This window comes from Onychomys torridus, chromosome 1 (assembly GCF_903995425.1).
Source record: "Onychomys torridus chromosome 1, mOncTor1.1, whole genome shotgun sequence".
Classification (NCBI taxonomy): Eukaryota; Metazoa; Chordata; class Mammalia; order Rodentia; family Cricetidae; genus Onychomys; species Onychomys torridus.
The window spans coordinates 114,661,183-114,681,069 of record NC_050443.1 but is presented as its reverse complement, the minus strand read 5'-3'; the positions used below and the strand labels follow the sequence as shown (position 1 = coordinate 114,681,069).

At 45.1% G+C, this 19,887-nt stretch overlaps 1 protein-coding gene across 1 annotated transcript in view; it reads right to left on the bottom strand.

Moving 5' to 3' along the window:
- Mgmt (O-6-methylguanine-DNA methyltransferase) overlaps positions 1-2,355 on the bottom strand; it is a 248,898-nt gene extending 246,543 nt beyond the window's left edge. Inside the window, exon 1 of the mRNA XM_036204159.1 lies at positions 2,217-2,355. The gene's annotated coding sequence lies outside the window, so the exon portion shown is untranslated. The remainder of the gene's footprint in view (positions 1-2,216) is intronic.
- Between the last annotated feature and the right edge of the window lie 17,532 nt (positions 2,356-19,887).

Here is a 19,887-nt window from a genome sequence, read left to right as displayed (position 1 = left end):
CAACACAAGCTCAGGTCATCTAGGAAGAGGGAACTTCAACACAGAAAACGCTTCAATCAGACTGGCCTGTGGGCGTATCTCTGTTAACTGATGACTGGGGTGGAACTGCCCAGACAACCTGGGCGGCCTTGCAGGTGGTCCCTGAGCGAGAGACCCAGGCCTCAGCAGAACTGCAGCCATAGCAAGACTTGAGCAGGATGCCCACCCCCACCCTCCACCCCCTGTGCCCCCACTGCCCCGACTTTAGCCCTAGTTATAGAGGGAACCATGAATGCCTCCCCCAACAGGGAAAGGCCAATGAGAAACAGACAAACAACTTCCACTAAGACTAAAATGTTGCAACTCCCTGGACCCAAAACAGCCAATCAGCTCAATCCATATACCCCTAGGGCTTGAGCCAATCTCAAGTCTGTAACTCTGCAGTTTTAGAATCCCTCCAAACCCCACTTGTCTAGCCACTATAAAAGCCTTCACCCCATGCTGCTTGAGGTCTCTCTCCTGCTCTGCTCCTGAGCCAGGTAGACAGAGGCCTGAGTTAATTGGCAATAAAGACTCTTCGTTTTTGCATCAGGTTTGGTCTCTTGGTGGTCTTTTGGGGGTCCAGGCTTTGGGCACAACAGGGGTATATAAAAAAAGCAAGCTGAGCAAATCATGAAAAGCAAGCCAGTGAACAACATCCCTCTGTGGTCTTTGCTTCAGTTCCTGCCTCCAGATTCCTGCCCTGCCTTCCCTTCATGGTGGACTGGCATCAGGACCTATAAACCAAATAAGCCCTTCTCTCATCAAGCTGCTTTAATCATAGTGTTTTAGCACAGCAAGAGAAAACTAAGACAATGGCAAGCCTGTGAAGGCAGGCCCAGTGAGGGGAGGGAGTAGAGACAGGCCAAGCAAGATGAGGCCTACTCATCTAGAACAGAACCCAGAGATTGGTGCCTTTCACTCTCCACAGAAAGGTTGTAGTCCAAGACATAGCTGCCTAACTAGTACATCCGGGGCTCTGCTTCTTAAACTTTCCATAACAACAGAGACCTCTTCAGAGCCATGCCACATATTAGTGAAACCCATACTCTTATGGATTTTTTCCCTCAGTGTTAAAGAATACTCCCAAAAAGAAGTACCTTTAGCATAGCAGAGTTCTTGCAGCCTGGTTCCCACAGATCTCAGAAGGTGAGGCACCATTTCACTGCCAAGTTCTAGGTGGAGACCCAGAGAGAGCCCCAGAAGGGATGAAATCTCAGGTAGGCCAGTAGTGCTGGACCATTCTGCCCAGCCATTCTCAGGCTCTGGCAGATACTCAGATAATATGTCCAAGCTTACAGGACACTGACCACAAGCCAGGCTTCCTACACCCCCACAGCTACCTAGGACTCTGCATCACAAGTATTGCAGACATCAAGAGATATATGAAGTTATTAATAAAGTCATCTGGGACTGCCTGTCAGGGAAGAGAGATGAAGAGCAGGTCTAACATGGACTGTGCAGGTTGTATTATACGCTTTCACAAGCTGCTTCCTGTGTCTGAGGACACACGGACTCACACACACACACACACACACACACACACACACTCAAACCTTGCTTCTCAGAACAATCAGTTTCAAGATAAGGAACCCAGGAGTAAAACTGCTGAGACCTCACAAGACAAAGACCTAGACCCACTGGGTGAGACATGCATGACCTGGAGTCACTGTACTGTCACTGACTCGGGAAGTGCCTGGCTAACTCCATCTGCTTACTTCAAGTGTTTAAGGATGACCTTTTGACCAGATGGATGTGCCTAACACCAGCCATGATGTTGCAGGACCCTGAGACTTGGTTATTTTCTCCTATTCTCAAGAAGGAATGAACTATGAGAAACATGGGCCTGCTCCAAGTGGATCTGAGCAGGCACTTTTTGAAGCTTCCTGAAAGAGAGGTGAAGTGGATGGATCCTCATGCCCTGGTCAGCAGTGAAGGGAAAGAGGACCAGCAGAGGCTTGAAGTGTTGGGTATCTATCTGGAGGTATGGCAGGAGAAAGACAGTTACCAAGCAGATTAGCCTACTGCACCCCAAGTCCAGGGAAAGTGAGGCAAACTCATCAAAGCCTGTACAGGAGGGGCAGAGGTCCTGGAGAAAGGAAAGGGCCCATAAGACAACTCAGAGCAGCGGCGGTCACCCTGGGCTCCAGACTTCCGCTCTCTCTAGGGAGGGCCCCACACTGTGCCCCGAAACTCACCAGCTTACAAACTGTGCAGCCACTCAACAACTTGCAACGGTGCAGAGGGGCCTGCACGCCTGAACGCCAGGCTCAAGCACAGAGAAGCAGGTTTCCCCCAGCATGCAGGAGCTGGGGGCGGGGCCTGGCACTTGGGGAGGAGCCTGGAGCGCGCGGGGAGGAGTCACGTTACAGACAGCGCTGAGTTGTGGGCGTGTAGTCGGAGAGAGTAAAGTCAGCCTCGCACGCGGGGGGCGTGGTCGGGAGCTGCCGGAAGCCGGGCAGGGGAGCACAGGGGCGGGCTCTCTGCAGCCAGAGCATGCCCAGTTTGTGACGCCGGGCGGCCGCTCCGTGCATCTTCTCTAGAGCATCCAGGCCTGAAACCGGTTCCTAGTCCACCCTAAAATTTGTGCCACATCAGCCTTCTGGTTACCGGAGCCGGACTGCACCTTCTCACCTCGGCCTCACCACCCCATGCCGCAGTTTAGCTACTGCGATACAGTCACAAGTTGTCTACCCGAGGAGCGGTGGAAGCAGTAGGAATATCCTCCAACCCCTCCGGTCAGTGCCCAACTGGAGCTGCACCTGTAGATTGGGCCAGGGCTGTCTTTCAGGTCTTCTTGGCACTTGCAACAGGAATGGCTCAATCGCTGTTCAGCTAGTGCGGGTATCCAGCTCTGATGTGAGGTGACAGAAGTTGAATTTTGCCCACTAGGAAAACTTTGCTGGAATTCTCCCTCTGTCCTCCAGAATGTGGCCTAATTTGGAAATACGCCGAGGTAGCACATGAAGATGAGGTCACAAGTTAGGAGGACCCTAATCTGATAGACCTGCTGTCCTTAAGAGCAGAAAAAGGGGTTCCAGATACACCTGTGGCTACCAGATGCTGGACAGGAGGTGAGGACTACCAGCCTCCTGGACTATAAACAAATTTCCATTGTTTCAGGCCACCCAATTTGTGGTATTTAATTGGAGCCCCATGGTCTCTGACTTGATGGACAACATCCTTAGGGAATGGCATCACCCTGAAGCTTCAGAGAGTCATACATGTTAGTGATTTCAGGGTCCCATCCCGGATGCACATTTACTAAGAACCATACATGCTATGGTTCTTGTGGGGTTTTGATGATACCTTCCCCTTCCCATTGTATAGCTCCCCTGCTTGATTTTGGCCCAAATACTAGTACCTGGAGGAGCCAACATATTAACACCTTTAGGAAATGTTGCTCAGAGAAACTCATCAAGGTTTGTTATGTGATGAGTGCCAGTGACTCACAGAGGCCATCATTAACCCTTTGAAGCCATCCCTCCTCACCTCCAATGTCACCTCCTCTGGACATGCTAAGAATAACTGCTGACAGAAGATAGAACTAGACTCCTAGGCGAATGAGATGATCAAATCAATCCTCGAGGTCCTTCTGTGGTGCCTACTCTCATCAACTTGATTGGATTTGTAATTACCTAGGAGACACACATCAGGGCGAGTCTGGAAGGGATTTCCAGTAGGTGAACTGAGGACACTCCCTGGATATGGGTAGTGTTATCTCTCCAAGAGCTGAGAGGTCCCAGACTGGATGAAAAGGGAGCAAAGGCAAGCACCTATGGAGCATCAGCATTCAACTCTCTGTGCCCCGATCACCTGCTTCTGCTGCATGCCTTCCCCTCCAGGATGGACAGACAGCATTTCTCAGAAATGAGAGAGCTCCTCCCCAGCCCTTGGCTTGCTTTCATTCAGGTATTTGGTTAGAGTGATGAACAGAGCACACTTCCTCAGCACTGTGCTCACACAGACACAGACATTTATGCCCAGGGAAAAGAGACATGAAACAGTTTATCCTGGGTCCTGCTCTTCCCTATTGGTTCCCTAAGACACTTTAGGAAACTCTGACTTCTTGGGTCCTTAAGTTCATCATCTGTACAGTAATTAAATAAGAATCTATGCTGTGCACATGTAGACCATACTTGCATATTGTATGTGCTCATGTGATATCAACAGACTATTGAGTAAGGATACTATTTGCCAGATCCCATATAGCCTGACACTATTCTGGGCAATTAGAACTGGGATCCTAACAGAACTGAAACTGAGAAACACCAAGGATAAATCAAAGTTCCTGTTGAGATCCCAACAAGTACACTCTGAAGCAGATACAATTAATATAAGAATCTTAACTTGTCAAACTATCTGGATTGCAGTACTGGAGAGGTAGCTCAGAGGTTAAGAACACCAGCTGCTCTTCCAGAGGATCTGGGTTCAATTCCCAGCACCCACATGAGAGCTCACAGCTGTCTGTAACTCCAGTCCCAGGGGATCCAATACCTTCTTCTGGCTTCTTCAGGCACTAGGCACATATAGGATACAGACCTATATGTAGAGAAAATACCTATACCCATAAATAAATAAGCACATAAAATTTGGATTACAATTTAGTAGGAATTCCTGAGTGTGGCCAGTTAGACTTTTCATTGCTGTGACAAGTGTCTGAGAAAGACAAAGGGAAGAACTACTGTTTCTGGCTCACCCTTTCAGTCCACTGTAGGCTGGCCTTGTTTCCACACTGTGATGTGTAGCACGAATCTTAAAAGGTCTTATTAATAAAACCAAACCTGGAGCCAGGTATTGGGGTCAATGCTGGGAGATCAGAGAAGCAGAACAAGCCACAGCCACCTTACCTTGCCAATTCCTCAGCTGATCCTGTTTTCTTAGGTTGGAAGCCTCTGAGTCCTCATCCAGAATGAATCTCAGCTGAATGGCTGCTAAAAGCCTAAAAACTTAACCAGGCTATAGTTCCTCGTCCTCACGCCTTAAACATCTTTCTGCCTCCTGCCATTATTTCCTGTGATTAAAGGCATGAGTGACCATGCTTGGCTGTATTCTTGGACACATAGAGATACAGGCAGATCTCTGCCTCTGGAACACTAGGATTAAAGGCTTGTGCTACCACCCCCTATCCTCATGTTTAATATTGTGGTTGTTCTGTCTCTGACCACATATAAGTTTATTAGAGTGCACAATATTTTGGGGAACACAATACCACCACAGTGATGAGGCAAGAGGATGTGACAAGGTCAGAGCCAACAGCTCACTTCAGGTGGAACAGGAAGGGAAAAGAAGAAAAAGGCAGAGGATCAGAGACATTTTTCCAAGGTACATTCCCAGTGAACCTACTTCTCACATCCAGAACTTCCCTCTGACAAGTTTTTACCACCTCTCAATAATACCACCTTTATCAAATCCTGAACCCAATGTGAAAGTGATGGCTCAGTGGATAAAGATGCTTGCCTTCAAACCTCCAGACCTGAGTCCAGGTCCCAGGACCCACACAGAGGAGGGAGAAAACCAACCCTGGAGAGATCATTTTCTGATTCCATACATATGGCGTGTACTGTCACCCAGAGCAGGACATAGACCATGCATGTAACTCTTTCAGCAGAACTCAGTGCTCCTAGCTGGGAAGGAGTTAAGGACTATTTGGGATCAGGAACCAAGAGGCTAGTGAAAGGAGTCATGGTCCTCTGACCAAGGACTGGGCCTGTGGAAGTAAAGGATTCTATCTAGTATGACTTCCTGGTTTCTTCCATGGACCAAACTGAAACCCAATCTCCATGTCCTGGCTGCAGCAAGTACTTCTCCTTTATGAAATCATTTCCAAAAACCCAAACTATTCTCAACCAAGAGCCCTCGGCTTCTCTCCTTCATCCTTTCACCCCAGGTGTCCTCACCAACTGCCCTTATCACTAAAGGAACATTGATTGCTATGGATGGGGTGGTAGCCTGGTTATAGGAACAGTGAGGAAGACAAGGTAGTTCAAGAAATCTGAGAGCAGGTTTCCTGCCCTGCCTCTCACAGGACTACCTCTGACCTCTCCATAGGAGAAGTCTATCTAGTAGCCTGGATGAATGAGAATCCTTTGGGGTTTCCTATTTTAGGATTAACCGATATTCTCTTGTTCTCCTCTGGGCCCGTATCACCATGAGATTGTTTGTTTGTTTGGTTGTTGTTTGTTTGTTTTACAGAAGAGTTGAGAAAGCCCTAAGAAGTTGTGTTCCAGTCTAGCCTGAGTTCTTCAAGGGACTCCCTGGGTTTTCTCTAACATCAGCCAGCTTTCCTGTGGGCACTGGGAACCATGTCAATTTGCATAGCTCCTCTAAGCATCTAAATGGATACCTTTCAGGTTAAGCAAATGAACTTGACACGGTGGGTGATTGCTTCTAATGATTTGTAACCCACGAAATTTGTTTAATAAGCCTCTCTTCCCAAGCTATTCTGTGACATTAGAGACCATTTACAACAAAGCTGTCTTCAGTAGTCAAACTTAATCCTTACTACCCTGCCTTTGGGAAATGAGGGGATTTTATAACGATCACATAAAACCTTATGTGATTTGAAAGCCCCGAACTCTGGACAAACGTGCAGTGGTCGTGTAACAAGAAACACGTTAAGAGCTCCCCACTTTACGTGTTTTACATACGGGCTGCTTTTACAAAAGCATCTCCAGTGGTGAGCTCTCGATTAATCCAATCGATTTTCTCTGTCTTGGTGTTCTTGGAGTCAGAGCCTCTGGCCCGAGTGAAGCCTGGAGCCCAGAGATATTAGACTGGGAAGAAGCCTGAAGTGGAGAGAGGACCATTAGGCCCAGAGTGGGTACCATCTGACTGTGGCTACACCCTTGTCACACACTGGTTCCTGTTGGTTCTTGGCACAGCTGCAGGCTTCAGGGTATCATTGTAGCAGGGAGTACAGAGACAGAGGGGCAGCACGGGGTGAGAGGATGGGCTCCTTAGCCCTTTCTGCCCTCCAAAGAAGCAGCTTCTATTGCCATCTGGAAGTCCTTGAGTCTTGGGTTGGGAAGGCCAAGGAGAGTGCTTTGCCTTTGTATAAAGGAGGTGGTCCAAAGACTCCTTTAAGACTCTGCTCTTTCAGTGGCCTAGTTGGTGCAAATCTGAGGGACTCTTAAAGAGACATGTTACAGTTCCACAGAGCTCGTGGTTGAGTGGTACATGAAGACAGATGTACGTGGGATTCAAATGGAGTAGTGGGCATCTCCTTGGAGGCATGAGTGTGTGCACGGGGGATTCTTACTGTGGCCGGGCTCCTTCTCCAAGCTCTTCTCTCCAGCCACTGTGTGATCAGCTCTATACAGTGGGTGTGTTCCCCAACATATGAATAGCCGGCTACCTTCTCGGCTTGGAAGACTGATGGAAGGAGAGGTCCCCAAGTAAGTAGATGTACACACACTAAGATAGGATTCTTGTGAAATGTGGAATTTGGATATAGTTGCCTAGTAACTGTTGGACAGAAAGTCATCCCAAACCTCATATTGCTCTTCTTCTAAAACATGCTAACTGTGGAGCAAAGAGCATCCAGGGATGTGTACCTGTTATGTAAACACCCAAAATGAAAGACAACCCTTCGGAAAGATGTCTGTTGGGTAAACCTATTTACAGAACGACTTCTGCCCATGGAAATATTTGGGGAGACGTTTTCTTATCCTGTGTTGGGCTATATGAGTGTCAAAAACCCAGAACTGGGAATTTTGTTAGATTATATAGCCCTTTTGAAACTGGCTCCTACACTCATTACAAAGTGTTTTTGATCCATTTTCGGGAAGGGCTGTGTTTGTAACACATTCTTGGCAGTTTGGGCTGAATCTTTTAAGTGGTGTGAAATGCTAGGGGTGTGCACCTGGGTGCCAAGAGGAAGTGGGTCTCCCCCTGACCCCCACCCTCTGCCTTCTGGGGACAGGCCGCACCTGTTATTTTGTGACTTGGAAATTAAAATAGGAGGCATGGGGATTTGGATGCTGGGATTGTGACTTTCCATCATCCATTTCTGACTGGGGATGAGAAATGAGAACAAGACAGGACCAATTGCTGTGCCAAGGGCCCTGCTACAGCCATCAAACTAGGGACGGAGGAGGTGGTTGTATTCCCTTCAAGGAGAACGTCTTCAGGCTAGCCCTTGTGCATTGGGCTGTTAATAACATGAGATATGGGTATGGGGGTGGAGGAGGGACTATAGCAGAATTGGTGAGCATGGTTCAGAGTTCTTCCTCTGTCTGTGAGCAGGAGACAGTAAAATAAGCGCCATTCCATCTAAAGTCAGGAATGGAAGGTTGAGGTCCAAAGAAGCTCCCTTTATCTATCTGAATGACAGTCCCTAGAAACAGAGACTTTATTGTCTAAGAGTTATGTGGTTTGAGTGTACCCACAGCTGGAGAGGGGCAGCTTGAATTTATCTATAAGGAGTGCTTTCTAAATGCAAGGAAATGCACTGATATAAAACAGGCCAACCTGGGAACTTTGATAGACAATGGGCAGAGACAGCTCCTGGTGGGAGGTGCAGAACCCAGATCAGGGCAGCTCTGGTCCTCACCCTATGCTTTGACAGCCTTCCCTTTTCCTCTACACCTCCAAACTGGCTCTCTCCACCTGCATCCCAGGGTTCCATCCTTTCTGGTCTATGCTCCTAGCTCTGGTTAACTCACCATGGATGCTCACAGCAAACATTACAGACGTAGGAGCACAAGGCAATCCCAGCCATTAAGTGGCCAGGAGCAAAGGTCTGATAAGAGAGACAGCAAGAGTGATTTGGGAAGGTTCTGCAGGAGTAGGCTGGCCCCTCTGAGTTATGTGCTCCCACTGTGTGTATTTCCTGAGTGCTGTGTGCTGAGCACCTCAGACGCATGTGCCATCTTTTCAGTCTTGGCAGCAGTAGATACACCAGTGAGTCAGGCAGAAGCAGGTGGTTGGGTATGGGGGGCACTTGCTTCCTGCAGCCTCCCCTAGGCATCAGAATCCTTCAGAATGTAGACAGGTATAACTACCATGGGGCTTTCTGTGATCTGTTCACAGGGGACCTACTATAGGCTGGACAATACTCCCTGCCTGCTCTAACCACAAAGGCCAATCAAACCATTGACAAATATATGCTTTGCCTTTTTGTCTTATAAATTAATCTCAATAAACATTTATTATGATCAATCCATGTGAGTCTATTAAATGGATAACAGAATTTATTAACATACAAATTGAGGAAATACACTCATGAATACAGAACAAAGTAGACAGCTGAAGTCATCCTCTGATCTGACCGGAAGGGAATCCACCTCACAGGCAGGAGCAGGGAGAAGGGACATGTGACCATTCTCCCTTCACTTATAAGAGGTCATGTACAACAGCAGGAAGCACTGCCTCCTTCAACTCCTATAGCCCAAGGTCTGGATGAAGCAAATACTACTACTATTACTACACATATTTATTGGACTTTCATTAATTTACTAAGGAATTTGGAATATGGGACTCGTAGAAATTATGAATAGTTGGAAATTATCAATGACTTATTGAGCAGCAATCCCTCGCTCATGCTTTGTGTTCAAGGTCTTCTGGAATCCTCGCAACAACTCAGTGAGGTGGACAGAATTATCAAAGTGCAATGAGTGAGAAAACAGAGTAGTCCAGTGCCTGGCCAAAACCACACAGTTGGCATCCAGTTCACTACCTGTGGGTGTGTAGGAGCTACAGATGAGTGAGAACTGACATTTTTCTGAGCCTCACAGGGGACGTGTGTGACTCCCCCACAAATACTACTATATTTGTACATGGTAAAATACTGTGTCAGCTAGCAGTAACCCATGGAGAGTTTTTGCTTAGATGTGTGCACCATTACTATAGAGATTCCCTACTACTGGGCACAAAGCAATCATCCTGCAACTCTGGAGCTTCTATCTCTATGTCTGTCTATCTATATATCTATCATCTATCCATCATCTATCTGTCTGTCTACATCCATTTACAATTTGTCCATAGATGCATTCATTCATCTACCATCTATCTGTACCTACATCTATCATGTATCCATCTGCCATCTATCATCTATTATCCATCCACCTACCATCTATTCACCCATCTATCTATTCACCTATTCAGTTATCATTCATTTCCATCTATCAATCATTCATTCATCTACTCACTCATCCTTCCTTTTTTCCATCCATGTATCTACTCAAATACCCAGTTATCATCCATTTATATCCATCTATCTATCTATCTATCTATCTATCTATCTATCTATCTATCTATCTACCATCCATCCATCCATCCATCCATCCATCCATCCATCCATCCATCATCTGTTTATTTCTATCTATTCATTTTGTTGATGAGGTGGTCCCAGGACCTCATACATGGTAAGCACTCTCTTTACTCTGGAGAAACACCTAAATCCATGTCTATGAGTCTCTTTTTAGCGAGGGGAGTACCTTAGGGAGAGAGTTGACTGAGTGCAGGAGTTCCACTGTGCATTTGGGGCTCTGATTCTTGTCATATGTAACTCAAAGTTTCAGATAATTCAAAGATTTCCTGATTACAGACATGGTGTGTCTTTATATGATTATCTTTTGAAAACTCACAAATTTGAGAGTTGAGTGTGTTAACACCCATTTTACAGGTAAGCAAAGTGAGGACAAAGGCTCCAAGATTACCCAGCTTGCAGATAACAGAACCATTACTCACAGTTGTTGATCTCCAAGCATCAATAGCACTGAGAATATTCTCATTTCCTAAAAATACAAATTCAGAAATAGGCAAGGAAGGGAGAGAGGAAGGAAGGGAGAGAAGGAGGAAGGAAGAAGGGGGCAGAAGAGGGGAAAGCAGGAAGGGGGCTGAGAAAGAAAGAAAGGAGAGAGACTATGTTAGCATTTTTGAATTGAAGAATTTAAAATCTTTTGGTGGCAAGCTACGATGGTGTATTGCTAAGGCTTAGGAATTTTACCCTGCTATTTGTTCTTCAAATAAAAGAATCAGAGTTGCTGACTTAGTTTAAACCAACTCCAAAGACTGCAGAGTTGACTGCTGATTAAAAACGTGTCTTTCTTGCTCAGAGAAGGAAATAGCAGGTCTGGTTTCCCGGAAAGTGTTGCATCTTGCAAATTTGATTTTCATTTGCAACAGATGAGAATGTCAATGACTGAGAAAATATTACTTGATTATTAACAAGCTAGAAATAGTAACAGAGTACTTGCTTTGGCATCTACCCACACATGTGAGATAAAAATAGATTAGAAGAAGTCTAAATATGAATTTAAAGGTGACTGTGGAATCATTATTCTTGCTGTTTTTCTGGCCTCCCCCTGCCAGAAATCCTGCGGACTAATTCCACAGTTTGATAGGTGCCTAGATGAATAGATTCTCTAGATTCTAGTAATGAAAAGGGCAACTTAGCTTAGTATGCTCTCCCATTTATGCATGGAACCTAATGTCCTGAGAAACAAACAATGGAGCCATCATTCTCTTTTGGATACATGCAATTATTTTGAATGGTCAAATCTGTATTAACTTGTTTCTTTCAGATCCTCATTATTTCATTTCCTCTCAGTTCTGCTATCTAGATTTTTTTTTTTTTTTTTTACAACTTAGCTTTCTTGATCATTTGTGGCTTCATACATATTCTAGAACTGAACACTTCTAGTGACAGAGTACTCGGGAGAACTGATAACAGGCTGTTGCAGAAGGAAGGAGTCGGCCCATACTAACCTTGTTATCCACAAAAAGATTTTCAGATTCCCATGCACTTAACAATGAAGCTATCGGAATTCATTCCACTCAAGGCTACATTTGGCATCAGTGGAAATGGGTGCTGTGATAGCTGCATACAGTACAGGCTCAAACTTCCAAATAGATAATGTCAGAACATTTCTGAAATAGGATGCTAACATCAAGATATACTGCACCAATCAACACACACCAGGAAGGGCAGAAATGGGATGAAGGATTGGGGAGGAGGCTAGAGATAGTCTGTTTCCATTTCCTAGATCCACAGTGAGGTAACTTGACTGCTTGAATGGCTGTATGAATTCCTTGTGCTACACTCTGAGTTCAAATCTAGGAAACCAGCATGCTGATGTTTACGAAAGTGCTCACAGAAGGGTCTGTTTTAGAACCTACAAGGCGCCTGACTCTGACAGTTCAGGAGAATGGCGGGGGGGGGGGGGGGGGTGGGGAATGGTGTCCTTAGGTTGATGACACTACCATTCTGGGTGTTGTTTCTCTCCTCGGAGTTTCTGCCAGCCTGGAAGACTCATCTGAAACCTCTGCCTTTTCAAAAGGATGCCTTCACTCTGAATCAGCAAGCAAAGGTCACATTACAAGTGTGTTCTGGGGATGACAACATTTTGATTAGTTACGCAAGAGTCCCCTGGCTTTCCCCAGGATGTCATATTCTAACATTTTCCATTATTTTAAGAAAACCATGTAAGTCAACACTGTTCTGCAATAAGAACTTGAATTTTGTGGCTTATTTTCTTTGCCGTTATGTGTCAGCACCGTGGGCATCGTTGTAGGGAATAAATGACTCTTCCCCAATAAACCAAATGCCTAAAGAAGCCCCTGGAGGAGGCAGGGATGTCCATAAAAGTTGAAATGGATTTTATAATATGGCATTCAATTTAGTGCAATCAGTAGAATTCAAAAATAGTCCAATCTTCCAAAAGAAAATACCTTTGCTACTAATCAGGGAGGTGAGGCCAAGTTCTTACTAGAAGCAGATGCACATGGCTTCGTCAATGCCCGACAGTATTTATCAAATTATCTCCTCGCTTCCATTTAAGTCATTAGTTACCTGGAACATTGAGAAGCTTTTTTCTTTCCTCTTGCTCTCTCTTTAAGTTTGAAAAATTAGCCCCTTAAAGACAACTCCCAGAAAGCATTTATCAAAAGGCCAATTCTCTTTCTGTAGCTTATTGAGAAAAGGCACATGTGTGCGCCCTTTTCTAGTTCTTCCTCCAAGAGTGTCTGTAACAGAAGATATTTCATAAGTGAGGCCAGCAAGCCGACATCATTAATTGTTCTGCAGTGCTGGTGTCTCTGCGAGAAATAAAGCACCAGTGTTCAGCTCTAGGAGGTAGGGTGAAGGACTGAAAGGAAGCTTGATGGATCACATCATAATGGACAGATGCGACAGTTGGTCTTGTGTGAGAGGTAGAAATGCCCAGAGAGCGAACACACATGCTCTGGGTTCCATGAAAAATCAGCCTAAAGACAAGCCCAGGTGAAGAGCAGTGATGGGACCCTCAACCCACACAAGCATTAGACTCAGAATTTCCACACATGCCAAGGTTTCTAAATGATTTCCCTAGAAATCCAGACACTCAAACAAATGCTGTAAAGGATATATTTGCCAACATAAAACTTAAAAGCTTAATGATGTAAACTGAAGGATTGGGAGTTTATTTTAAATTGTGTGTGTGTGTGTGTGTGCGCGCGCTCGCGCGCGTGCACACATGTTTTATTTTATACTTGAACTTTTAATAACATAGACATAAAAATAATGGGCCCATACCCACTGCAGCTCCATGGTTGCTTCCCATATTCACTGCATTTACATTTGGTTGCCTTCTCAAGCCAAATGGAGCCTTAAACAATTTAAAAAAAAAAGATCAGAATGTCCAATTCCAAAGATTTTTTTCCATGATAAGATGTGTGTGTGTGTGTGTGTGTGTGTGTGTGTGTGTGTGTGCACAGTCCTCCCCGTGTGTGTGTGTGTGTGTGTGTGTGTGTGCACAGTCCTCCCCGTGTGTGTGTGTGTGTGTGTGTGTGTGTGTGTGTGTGTGTGTGTGTATGTGTATGTGTGTATGTGTGTGTGTATGTGTGTGTGTATGTGTGTGTGTGTGTGTGTGTGTGTGTGTGTGTGTGTGTGTGTGTGTGTGTGTGTGTGTGTGTGTGTGTGTGTGTGTGTGTGTGTGTGTGTGTGTGTGTGTGTATGTGTGTGTATGTGTGTGTATGTGTGTATGTGTGTGTATGTGTGTGTGTGTATGTGTGTATGTGTGTGTGTGTATGTGTGTGTGTGTGTGTGTGTGTGTGTGTGTGTGTGTTGATGAGTGACCAAGTGCCATTGTTTGTAGAAGCATCTCTTCCTCCCTCCCCACTCATGGTCCATCCCAGAGTCTTTGTTCAGTGCCTGGAAGGAGTGGTTTGTAGCTTCCCTTCAGCCAGATTCATCCAACAGCCTTCAATTTTCACTTGTTACTGAGCCAAAATCAACCCTCCAGGAAGTTCCTTAGCTTGTTTTGGGGTTGCAGGAAGGCAGTGTAGTATCATGGGGTGGTTTTCAGAGCCAAATCTGATACCCTCGTTGGCCAGAGTTTCCTAAGTCCCAATGTGTTGTCTGTAAAATGGAAATAGTAAGACACTATTCACCATTGAATGTTGGAGATGGGATGTGATCATGGAAATGGACCCCCTACACACACACACACACACACACACACACACACACACACACACACATTTTCTTGGGCCTCCAACTTTCAGCTTCCTTTTGGAAAGAACTTTGAGGTGCCAGGCATAGAATCATCAGTGCTTGTGTGGCCCTCACAGCCATTCAGAATGCTTTCCCACTCAGGCATTGACCTCTTCAGAAGAGCTTCAGTGCCATCCATCTCTCTTTTGCCTGCAGGCCTGCTATCTGACTGCCCTAGTCCCTGACCTGTCTTCCTCCAAAGCACCAGGTCTCTGTGAAACATCTCTAGCATTCTACTTGTTCTGTCCAGCTTCCAGCTTCCAAGGCATGCCACAGGGGGTTCCTGGTACTAGAATGCACCTCCACGGAGGGTAACATTGGACTTATTGATATTTTTTCTTATTATGTAGCCTTTGATGGCCTCTTACTTGCTATGTAGACCAAGCTGGCCTTGAACTCACAGAGCTGTGTTTCCCTCTGCTTCCTCAGTGCTAGGATTGAAAGTGTACACCACCATGCATTGGGCTTAATGATACAGGATCTCTACCCCGGCTCTGCTATGTAGCAGGTGGTAAGAACCAGTATGAGTTTATTTGTCAATTGATTGTTTAAAAGAAAATAAACAGCACTTGGGGCTTAGGAGATGGTTAAGTGCTCACTACACAAGCATGGAGACCTGAATTCAGGTCATTGAACAGCCTCTGATACACACACACACACACACACACACAAACACACACACACACACACAATGCTGAATAAGATGTCACAACAACCAAGGAGCTGTGACACAATGCAGAAATGTCACTGTAACAGAGCCCAGGAGGAACTCCTGGTGAGGACTGTCTGAAAATGCTTCTTCCTAAAGGGATAGGGATTCAAGCTGGAATGGAAAAGGGGAAAAGCTGAGAGTTGGGGAGCAGAAACCAATCTAAAAGGAAAGTGAAAATGTTAGGAGGGTGTCTTAGTCAGGGTGTCCATTACTGTGACAAAACACGGGCCAGAAGCAAGCTGGGGAGGAGAGGATTTATTTGGTTTACACTCCCACATCACTGTTCATCACTGAAGGAAGTCAGGAACTCAGACATGGCAGGAACCCGGAGGAGCTGACACAGAGGCCATGGAGGGGTGCTGCTTACTGGCTTGCTTCCCAAGTCTGCTTTCTTATAGAACCCGGGACCACCTGCCCAGGGATGGAACCATCCACAATGAATTGGGCCCTCCCTCATTGATCGCTAACTAAGAAAATGCCTTAGAACCAGATCTTATGAAGGCATTTTCTCAATTAAGATTCCCTCTTTTCAAACAACTCCAGTTGGTGTTCAAGTTGACATAACACTAGCTAGCCCAGAGGGGATGATTGTAGGGATGGGAGGCTATGGACATGCCTGAACTTCATGCGGAGGTTAGAGGTGAGCCAGCAAAGGTTCTTGAGGAAGGGAAGGTTGTGGACAGTAAGTCCAGGGATTGTTATTTACCTGTGTATTCAACCTAAATAAGACAGGAAACACAGACAATGGCCAGTTCATTTATGCTAGGAAGGAAGGCCTTTAGAGTAAGGCTGCAAAGAATGAGTATTGTATATGTGGGCTATCCATGCATGTGTGTGTCTGTATGTGTGTTTTTGGTGTGTTTGTATATGGTATATGTATGTGTGCATATGTGTGGTGTGTTAGTATACGTGGATATATCTATATCTATCTATATCTATCTATCTATCTATCTATCTATATCTATATCTATCTATCTATCTATCTATATCTATATCTATATCTATATCTATCTATCTATCTATATATATATATATATATATATATATCTGTGACTTTAGACCATACCCTCTGCAAGTTAGAGAATGTACTCCCCTTTCTACTCAGCATTCTCCCTCCTTTGCTCTGTGTTCCCTTAAAGTGCCCCTCAGTGTCTCCCCTTCCCTTTAGGAAATGCATATAAATTCCTACCCCTGTCTGCTCCACAGCTCAGAATTTGACTGTACTGGGGAGAGCCTCTTTAAAGTGATGGCTCCTCTGATGCTTCCTGACTCAGCAGAACAGATGTGCTTATAGGAAGTGGACATTTGGACAGAGGTATGTTCAAAGCAAGAGTCTGTGAGACACAAAAAAGGCACTCTCTGCAGGCTCGGGGAGAGGCCCCTTGGAAGCCTATATAATAATACACTTACATTAGCGCTGTGGCAGAACAGTACGTTGTCAATGTGGCTTTGATTTACTTACTGTTGGAAAGAAGACTCCACCTGCAAGCAGTCATTGTAGCACACACAGGAGGAGTCCCATGGGAAATGGCTTCTACCATCACTTCACTGCCCACACTCTCGGGCCACCCATGGAGAAGAGTCTCTCAGGAGGATGTCTTGGAGATGCTGACAGTATCAGGGAAGCAACCACCTTGCACACCTGGGTTTTCTGTCTGGGCTCCATTCGATTCTTCTGAACCGGGCAAGCGTGTTAATAAGAGAGCCTTGGGCTCTCTATAATGCAGCATTAGCAATTGCTACCTTTTAAAGAAACCCACAGACAGTCTTTCCCCAGCATCAAATCAGTTCTGTTCTCAATCACCAAGTTTTCACATGGATTTTGTAAATGTGCAAACACTCAAAGCAAATCTGCTTTTGTAAGCGTCAGGCAAAGAACAAGAAAAATCAAAAATAGAGAAGGAAACACAGGCTGCCAGAGTTGGCCTTTACAGCAGTCCCAACTCAGATTAACCTGCTCCATCACCACAGACTCCAGGTCACTCTCACCTTTCTTGGAGTTTGTAAGCCAAGCGACTCATACTATCCCTGCACAATTTCACAGTTGAAAGTCAAATAGCAGTGATTTTGCTTTGCCAGCCTGACACCACCTTGACCATATGGAAGAAGTCCCTGGGCAGTGGAGGTGCTCTGCAGAGGACTGAGAGCAATGTGGGTGCAGGTGACTGTGCAGCTGATGTGTGCTACGACACGGTCAGAGAGGGCATCCAGGCACTCTTTCTCAATCAAAATTCCATACATTATGGTAACTAGAGAATTAAACACTACCACACAACCCCCACAGAATGTTCTCTGTATTAGTTTGTGTTCCCCAGAGACACAAAGCCAATGCATGTCCTACTCTGTCATAAATTTTATATATATATATATATATATATATATATATATATATATATATATATGTATGTATATGTACACATATATATGTATGTATATATATGTGTACATATATATAGCCCACTCATACCACTCATATGATGTACATGCATACGCGTCATTTATTAACAACAGTAAGATGTAAAGTAAGCAGTTGGCTCTTTCAATCCTAGAGGGTGGGAAGTCTCAGGATCTGCACAGGGCTGTTGGAGACCCAGGGAACTGACAGTGTAGCACTAGTCTCAGGCCAAGTTGAGCACAGGAGACCAACATCCCACTAGGGTTACAGGCCTGTAGTCACAGCTATGTAGAAGATTGAGGCAGGGGGATGGACAGTATGAGGCCACAGTGGGCAACATAGTGAATGACTTCAGCCCGAGCCACAGAGTGTCACCCCATTATAAAATAAACTTCATGTTCCTCAGTCTTGATGTATTTTCTCCCATGGGTGGAGAGCAGCCTAGATCAGGGAAGGTCATCTGGGGGCCTCTGTCTACCTTTCCAGTGTTAATCTGCTCAGAAACACCCTCACATACACAGCTAGAATCTTGTTTAAGCAAATAATAGAGCTATCTGTGTCCAGATCAGGTTGGTTCAGGAAATAAGGCCAAGTGCTGGTGTTCAGCAAGAGTATGTGGAGTCTCTCAGCTCACTTCTCCACCACCCAGTACTCATACCATGCCATGGGAGCCAGTGTTGGACCCCAACTCTGAGACTGTTTCTTAAGGCCCACCCCATAAGCCCAGACACACAGCACACTTATCTACGGAAGCTTCTTCAAGAGAACTAGCAGTTGTAAATGTCCCAGCATTAGCATGGTCCCCACAGAACAGCCTGCAGACACTGAGACCCTCGCCAGGCTTCTGAACATTGCAGAATCATAGCCACTCATGGCTAGCCAACACATGTTCTCTTCCTTTCTGATGTCTCCCTGCTCCAGGGGGAGTCCATTCATCAGCTCATAGTAACACGGATGGCTGTTCAAGACTAGCAAGAAGACGCTTCCAATTCACCATCTGCCTTCCTTGTTCAAATTCTACCTCCTACACCCATTCACCTGCTACCTTCTTCATTCATTATGCTCCACCTCCCTCATTTATTCACAGGCTACCTCATTTCTTCATTTATTTCTTCTGCTCATCTATCATATCTCCATTCATTCACAGGTCACTCATTATCTGTTTATGTTACACATCCCTCATTTATTCACATGCTCCCTCTTTCATTCACAGACTTTTTCATTTATTCACACTCTACCTCCTTCATTAATTCACAGGGCACATTATTCATTTATTATACTCCACCTCCTTCCTTCCTTCCTAGGTCACCTCATTCATTCATTTCACTCATGATCTGCCTCCTCCATTCATACATGGGCCACTTTCTTCAGTTGTTTATGCTGCACTTCCTTCCTTCATTCTTTACCTCTTTCATTCATATACCACCTTCTTCACTCATTCACAGACCACTTCCTTTGCTCATTCACACCTCACCTCCACCATTCATTCATCTCCTACCTACTTCATTCATGCATAGACTGTCCCCTTGATTTACACTCATGTTCGACGTCCTGCATCTATTCATACTCAACCTCCTTTGTTCATTCACAGACTATTTTCTCTATTCATTCCTTCTCCACCTCCATTTATCACAGATGACCTTCTTCACTCACTTCCTTCACGCTCCACATTCTTCATTCATTCCCAGACCACCCTCTTCATTCTTTTCATAGTCTCCCTTCCTCATTTATTCACGTTCTACTTTCATTTATTTCTTCACCACATTCTTTGTTTGCTTGATGCCTTTTTTATTCTGAGGGAAATCACCTTCCATTGTATTGTCCAGAAAGAGTTTACAAAACTAGACATTAGGGGTTACTTACTAAAATGAAGTTAGGGTTGCTTATTCATCGGTGTTGAAGTGATAGACATGAATGATGGATGGCTTGCTGGCTAAGGAGGAAATAATAAATACAGTGGACAGTAACCAAGGTCCAGGATGGAAGGAATGCTGGTTAGTTTTTATCAACTTGACACGAACTAGAGACACTTCCTCAGTTGAGGAATTGCCTCCATCAATGTGGGGCACTTTCTTGATTGATGATTGATGTGGGAGGGCCCGGGCAACCATAGGTGGTGACATCTCTGGTCCTGACTTGGATAAGAAAGCAGTCTGAACAAGCTATGAGGAGCAAGTCAGTAAGCAGCATTACTTTGTGGCTTCTTCTTCTGCTCTAGCCCTGCCTTAACTTCATGATAGACTGTAATTAGAACACATAAACTAAATAAATCCTTCCCTTGTCGAG